At 29.9% G+C, this 8,555-nt stretch overlaps 1 protein-coding gene across 1 annotated transcript in view; it reads right to left on the bottom strand.

The window, feature by feature from the left end:
- Window positions 1-1,360: 1,360 nt before the first annotated feature.
- LOC106870239 (organic cation transporter protein) overlaps window positions 1,361-8,555 on the bottom strand; it is an 80,911-nt gene continuing 73,716 nt past the window's right edge. Inside the window, exons 9-10 of the mRNA XM_089338528.1 lie at window positions 8,537-8,555; window positions 1,361-5,998 (exon numbers count right to left, since the gene is read on the bottom strand). The exon at window positions 8,537-8,555 is cut by the window's right edge and continues 215 nt beyond it. The gene's annotated coding sequence lies outside the window, so the exon portion shown is untranslated. The remainder of the gene's footprint in view (window positions 5,999-8,536) is intronic.

Below are 8,555 nucleotides of genomic sequence, written 5' to 3'. Positions count from 1 at the left end.
TCATAAGTAGACAGAAGCTTCTATACATACAATTGTAAGTCAGTAATTATCTTCTATTAATTTACAGCTTTCCCTGTTGGAGGGACCATTAGATGAACCAGTGTCACTAGGTTGGTAACTCTCTACTCACTTCGGTGAGATTTGAACTTGAAACCTCGGTTGAGTTGTCGTTCTTGAATTTCATTCACAGCAGTTGCTCTGATTTCTGATTGCTCTAAAACAATAACAGTGTTCAGTGACCCGTTTTACTGGTTTATTTTTTAGCATTAATTAGTTTTACTTTTTTAACATTGAGTAAACTTGTTACAATACTATGTTTTTGTACATACATTATTTTTCAACATAGTCTCCTAATGTTTTAATCAAACAAATTGTTCAAATGGCCAAAAGCTTCTCCCTAAGATCTAAGAAAAATAATATGTCTTCGGCTGACAGATAACTCACAGCTTTCTTCCCTTTTTCATACCATAACGGCAACATACAGTTCCCCGTGCAATTCTGAAAGCCTTCCGTGGATTTTTGGCGCTTCATTTAGTACACAAAACCAAAAACTAACCCTGAAAGCTGCTCATATTTTGGAAGATTCAGAAAAAGTTTCAAATATATAGAGCCTTGATTAGTGCCGGACAACATTTAGTGACCCACGTGCAAATAATTTTCCCGCCAATAAGAAAAACACAGAACCGCATTACGAATGATTTAGCGACTCGCTGTCGTGTAATATGTGTCTGAATGTGTTTGTATGTGTATCTGTGTAAACATGACTGCATGCATGCATTTAAGTATGTATATATAAATATATATATGCACACACACACACATGTATATACATATATTTTTCATACATATATTTATCATACATATATTTATCATACATATATATATATATATATATATATATATATATATATATATATATATATATATATATATAATTAATTAATTCAATAATAGGATAAAAACTTTTACAAGAATTTTATCAAGAAGGTAGTGTGAAAAAACTCATAAGAAAGAAAAAACCATCATTTTTTATTCACTTATTTTTTTCCCCCTTATGAGTTTTTTCACGCTAGCTTCTTGATAAAAATTCTTGTAAAAGATTTTATCCTATTATTGAATTGATTAAATAGATATATATATATATATATATATATATATATATATATATATATGTATATATATATATATATATATATATATATATATATATATATATATATATACATAGATAGATAGACAAACAGACAGACAGACAGACAGACAAACAGACAGATATATTATATATATATCTATACATACGCGTGTGTGTATAAGTATATATATATATATGTATAAATATACGTATGTATATGGATGTATATGTGTGTGTTGTGTGTGTGTGTGTATGTATACATATATATATATATATATATATATATATATATATATGCGTGTGTGCGTATGTGTACGTATAGGCATACACATCTGATCAGAGTGAAAAGCACAAAGACGCGATAACCACATGCATCAAGGATGCTGACTTCTAAAATATCCCCGCTACATAGTTATACATATGTGCATATATAACTATATATGTATATGTATATATATATATATATATATATATATATATATATATATATATATATATATATATATAAACACATGGTGGTTGTCTACTCCTTATACAGAGTTTGACCATCTCCTGCACCTACACCTTTGCACCATCATGTCGTCTGATGTGGCATTTTTAAACTAGACAATGTTCTGAAAAGACACCCACATAGATTGCACCTCTGATTTGGACCACCAAGATAAGTTCTGCTCTTTGTGGATCTTAAATTGTCTTTTGAGGCCTGCATTCAAAGGTGTGTACAGACATATAGGCAGAATAGTTGGTGGAGGTTCGTTTTCCATGCGTTCGCAGATGAGATTTAAGGCCAGCTAAAGACAGCCACGGTCTGTCATAGACTGTACACACAAAAAGGTCATTGTCATTCACCTTCTCGATCGTTAAATTCTTCCTTAGATCTCTTTTGAGTCTTACTTGCGTTATCCTGGCCTCCTCAAATGCTTTTACTCCACTCCATACCTTTATATATATATATATATATATATATATATGTATAAATTTTACCTGATTACACATCATTTGAACCACAGTTTCATTCAATAAGATCTTTTTATTCGACTGCATTCATCGTCAGACTGAGAAGAAAAGTCTGTGATCACTACTCTTTCAAGTGAATTATATTTATTAGACATAAATTGTTATTTTCGTGATTTGAAGAAAGAATTTGTGCTTGTGTCGGCAGGTAGAGTACAGCTCACTCTTTCTTTTTCGTTTTGTTTTTAGTGATAAATAATATAAAGTTTCATTATAAGAGACTTGTCCAAATAATTGGATCCATTTCTCAATGTTAGTGCTTTATATTTATTGCCCATGTTTTGCTGATGGTTCCCCCTCTGAAATTCTTGAAAGAGAATTGGTATTCATGAACTGTTGATGAAGCAGGAGAATATTCTCCTGGTGCTGGCAATACTTTCATAAGAGTTCTGTCTTGTACACAATAACGTACACACACACACACACACACACACACACACACACACACACACACACACACACACACACACACACACACACACACACATATATATATATATATATATACTTACATATATGCACACATATAGAATTTAAACAGCGAATCATAAGAAAGATTAAAAAGCAATTATTATATTTTAAAAGAAATACTTGAACTAAGCTTCCGCTTCGTATCCTACTTGGTATTCATCTGACAGAGAGAAAAAATCTGCATTCGAGATTCTGTCCCTTTTTATATTCACTGTGATTATCTTAAAACCGAAACGAAGCAATTTGTAGCAATTCGGAATGGAGCGGAAGTGACGTAATATCAAAATAGTCGACCTATGTGGATAAAGGTCGCGCAAAGCTCTCAAGTGGAACTGAATTTGGGATTTGTAATAATTTCAAATTCGTATAGGAAATTATACACGCATGCATTTATCATTCTAGGTATCTATGTATTTATCTACCATCCTATATATATATATATATATATATATATATATATATATATATATATATATATATTGTATGTATGTAGTGAGAGGGTGAGTGAGAGAGTGAGTGAGAGTGTAGGAGAGTGAAAGTGAGAGAGGGATATAGTTTACAAAATATTTTACTTTCTATAAGGTATCCTTTTATGTAAATCAGGTGAGAGCGGTGCTGAACCTAACAGAGGAAATACATAGTTTTATTTAATTAATATTTAATTATATTTTTACACACACAAGCCCACGTACAGACTTACAGTTACTTACATATACACATACTCCGCAGACACACACACACATATATATATATACATATACAAACAAATATAAACTATACATGGATATATTTACTCATTCATGGATTTGTTGTATATATATATATATATATATATATATATATATATATATATATATATATATATATATATATATATATATACATACATACATACATATATATGTATACATGCATACATATATATACATCTATACATACATAATTATAAACACAGATATACGTGTATATATACAAATATAAGCAAACATGTGTGCATATGCATATAGTTGCTTGCTTGTGTTCATGTGTATATATATATATATATATATATATATATATAGGGAGAGAATTCACAAAAAAAAACAAAAGACGAAGACAGGTGGTGTAGACAACAAACAGATGTATTAGTATAACGCTCGGGAAGTGAAAAAGTATTTAACCTTTCGAACCTACGCACTTCCACAGAAAGGAACACAGAAAGAAACAAGGAGAGAAAATAAAGAATGTGTTGTGGCTAGCGATCTATCATGGCGAATATATATATATATATATATATATATATATATATATATATATATATATATATATATATATATATATATATATATATATATATATATATATATATTATATATATGTACATATATATCAGTAGTAAACACAACATCAGTACGTCAAACAAAAAACCAGGAGAATATCACACTCACCAGTTACATTTTGCATTTAAAAGAGTTTACTACTGACTTCGAGATTATAAAAATCCCAGAGGGGAGCAGATCATACAATAATGGCTCTAAAATGTGTCGTTAATGTACAGCAGAGAAAAGTCTTGTTTTGAATAAAATCAAATTTTCCGTTAATTATGTGAATATAATATCAGATGTTTGTATAAAATGTTGCTATTCTCACAAGTACCTGCTCGAATTTTTAAAACACTCATCAGCCGCACCAAATTAAAAAGATTATCACAAATTCCCATTTTTCTGAATTATTATTTTCGTTTTATGAGTATTTTCTTGACATCCATCATTTCTGATTTCTTTTCTGGATCTTTGCGGGTTTCTCCTGAAATAACAATAACCTGAGACATCGTTTCATAACTCCTTGGTGATTCTAACTCCTCTCTTTCACTTTTGTCGCTCTACGGGAAAAAATCACGTTCAAGCAATAAGACTTTAACAGAATTGTGCCACTTGGATATAAAACCCCGGTGCCATGACGCATCATCTGAAATAATTTATACGTCACGTAAACTGATATAAGAATAGGGTATTCGGGATACGTTCATTGATCTAATATCATCTGAAGAGGAATTGGTATATTACTTGTCACGAAACTATTACTAAGTTTTAATTTATACACACACCCGCACACATACACGTATATAAATATCTATATATCTATATATAGATATATGGTAAACTAAGGAATGTTATATTAGGATTAGGAACACGAACACCAGAGTACCAGAGTAACTAATGCAGTTTTTTCAAATTCTAAAATTAATTATATATACACTACATAGTGAATTACAATCTCTTTTCTTCCCGTAAATAAATTCAGATGTACTACTTATATACACACACACACACACACACACACGTGTGTGTATATATATGTGTATATATATATATATATATATATATATATATATATATATATATATATATATATATATACACATGTGTGTACATATATATATATATATATATATATATATATACATATACGTATACATATATATAAATATATATAAATACAATATATGTGCGTGTGAGTGTGTGTATGTGTGCCTGTATATATGTGTGTATATGTGTGTGTGCATGTGCATGTGCATATATTATGTACGTATGTACGTTTGTATATATTTATATATATATATATATATATATATATATATATATATATATATATATATATATATATATATATATATATATATATATATATATCATTATTCTGCTTAGCCGTATTGGTTCAATTAACAGATTGCTCGAACTCAATATCGTTATGCTTCAGAGCAAATCAGCGAGTAATTTTTGTCGACAAATAAAATGGCTCTGATGAAGCACTAATGTCTTGCAACGGCAATCAAATTTTAGTACACGATTCCCTATAGCCGAAACAGCTGTGAACTAATGAAAGCAATTAGCTAACTTCTGTTTTTTCTTGTTTTCTTTTGTCATACAGTTACATATATACATGTGCGTGTGTATACTTCTGTGTGTGAGTGTGTATATTACATATATATCAATGTACATACACGCAGTCACACAGACACAGACACACGTATACATACATACATACATACATACATATATATATATATATATATATATATATATATATATATATATATATATATATATATATATATATATATATATATATATATATGTATATATATATATACACGTGTGTATTTATATAAACCCAATGTGTACTGCTTTTACTACTATCATTCACATACTTACACTCATACACTCACACACATTTAGAGACGTACAAACCCCTTAAGGGGCTACATATATATATATATATATATATATATATATATATATATATATATATATATATAAAGATATATATATATATATAGTGACACGAAGTTTGCGTGTTCCAGTTGTCTGTATGTTCACACTTTTCCCTTGTCTTTTAGCACTGAAAGTAGAGAAATTGATATGATGTTGTCAGCTCACATGGTCAAATCGTAAAGAAAGCATACTAAGTGTACAATTTTAACATAATAAAAGGATAAAGTGTACAAAAAAAAAATGAGTACTCATGCAACTGATAAGAATTCATACGAAACTTAAGTTCTTTCATATGGATGCGTGATACAGTCGCGTGATCTGACAGTCCTACCACGCGCACCACGCGTCTATATAAGAGGATCTCTCAAAGCAAATGCCGCAGTATTCACCGTTCTAACAAAACATCCGCTTTGAGTTGGATATAAACATTGCCTTTTGGCATTAGTACTGGTTACAGCGCAATTATTATATATAGATATATACACATATTCGCACATATTTATATGTACAGTCACACACACCCACACATACACAGACATATATGTATGTATATATGTATACATTCATATACATGTGTGTGTGTGTGTGTGTGTGTGTGTGTGTGTGTGTGTGTGTGTGTGTGTGTGTGTGTGTGTATACATACATTCATAGGTAGATAGACACTTTCATATATGTATATATTCACGTGTGTGTATGTGTTTGTGTGTGTGTGCATATAAGTACATGATAGATAGATACATACATATATATGTGTATATATGTTTGCATATATGTACGTATTATGAGTATTTGCGTTTCAGTATGCGCGTGCGTTTGTCTGTCTGTTTGTCAGTTTGTGTGTTCTTATTCCTGTAGTCTCCCATGTTCCGGTTTTGTATAATATCCTGGCTGGTCTATTCACATCAGCCTTGCATCAATGAACTCGCATTTTCGCACGCGATCTCTTCATCCGTCGTATATTTCATAAACGATTATATGAAACTGCAGCAAAGAATATTTTTTGCTTCAACATTCTAGATTATACTGTGTTCATAATATTCTGTATTATGGTTCATTATTCGACTTCGCTACTCTTTTAACTTACAAACATATTGACGACTCAGTGAAGGAATACTCTCCGTCTCTGGATCTAAACGAATGTGCGTTATGGTTCCATTTTATCTTCAATGTATCTTGCGTAAGTCTCGTGTAATTCTTTTGAATAAAATCAGAATGTTATAGTTGCTTTGTATATCACAACCTTAGAGATATAAGATACTATAAGAGGTAAGTTTTAAAGTTCACTTTGGTTCTTAAGAGCTGGATTTATTTTTAATTATGATATATCTACTAAAACGATGGTATCCAGGCAACTGTAGCTCACCATAACACTGTTCTACTTAAATAACTGCTAATATTTATCTGCTTCAAAAGAATTTTTACTTAACATGAACAGAAGATTTTTATCAACGTTAAAGGTTACATTCATTTGATCAGAACAAAATTGTTTTTTTTCTTCTTGTTCTACCATTAGACGTTAAGTCTCAATTATATACTACTTTCTTTTTAAAGCCACTCCTTTTTAGTTCATCGTTATAATAAGTGATAACAGACAAGGTTGAAAATATCCTTGTTAGAGAATAATTTGTTAATTCTTCTACTTTTACCATCAACAATCTTCTAAATTATGCCTAGGAGGTAAGTATGTATTTGCTTTCAATATTGGCGGCGTTATAGTTAAATATACTGCGATATCTAGAAAGTTAACTATTCTTAGATCGGCGCTAATGCTGATATACATGCCTAGAAGATCTTTTCTAAAGTTATTAATCTGGTGATCATTCAGGTTATAGGAAACTGATAAAATATCGATTCGGTTCAATAAAAAATTTTGATAAAGTTTGATTTATAAAAATATCTGAGATAAAATGCGCGCGCGCATGTGTGTGTGTGTGATAAAGATAAAACATGTGTATGTGCATGTGTATGCGTGCGTGCGTGTGTGTATACATACATATACATGTACATATATACACATATATATGTGTATGTATACATGTATATATATATATATATGATTATATGTACACGTGCTAAATATGTATATGTGTGTGCGTGTGTATATATATATATATATTTCTGTTTGTTGTTTACACACACGTCTTCATCTTTTTTTTTTTTTGTAAATTCCAACTATATATATATATACACATATATAACTATATATATATACATATATATATATATGAACTTCATATATATGTATGCATATGTATATGCGTATATATGTATATATATACACATAAATATGTATAGACAGACAGACAGACAGACAGACAGACAGATAGATAGATAGATAGATAGATAGACAGATAGATAGACAGACAGATAGATAGATAGATAGATAGATAGATAGATAGATAGATAGATAGATAGACAGACAGACAGACAGATAGATAGATAGATAGATAGATAGATAGATAGATAGATAGATAGATAGATAGATATTCTCGACCGCAGTCTCTGTCACACAACATATTTTTAAAGTTATAGATTACGGAAGGACGCGTCGATCAATTACATTTTTTATGAATGTTTTCCTAACCTTCATTTAGTATTTCTCGTATAACAGTGATATACCAATGACATATTACACCGTGTTTGGAAACCAAGTTTGAACACTCACCTCTCACAAGATTTTTAGT

Source organism: Octopus bimaculoides, chromosome 20 (assembly GCF_046866305.1).
Source record: "Octopus bimaculoides isolate indiv1 chromosome 20, ASM4686630v1, whole genome shotgun sequence".
Classification (NCBI taxonomy): domain Eukaryota; kingdom Metazoa; phylum Mollusca; class Cephalopoda; order Octopoda; family Octopodidae; genus Octopus; species Octopus bimaculoides.
The sequence above is the reverse complement of the archived record's forward strand: the minus strand, read 5'-3'. Positions and strand labels throughout refer to the sequence as shown.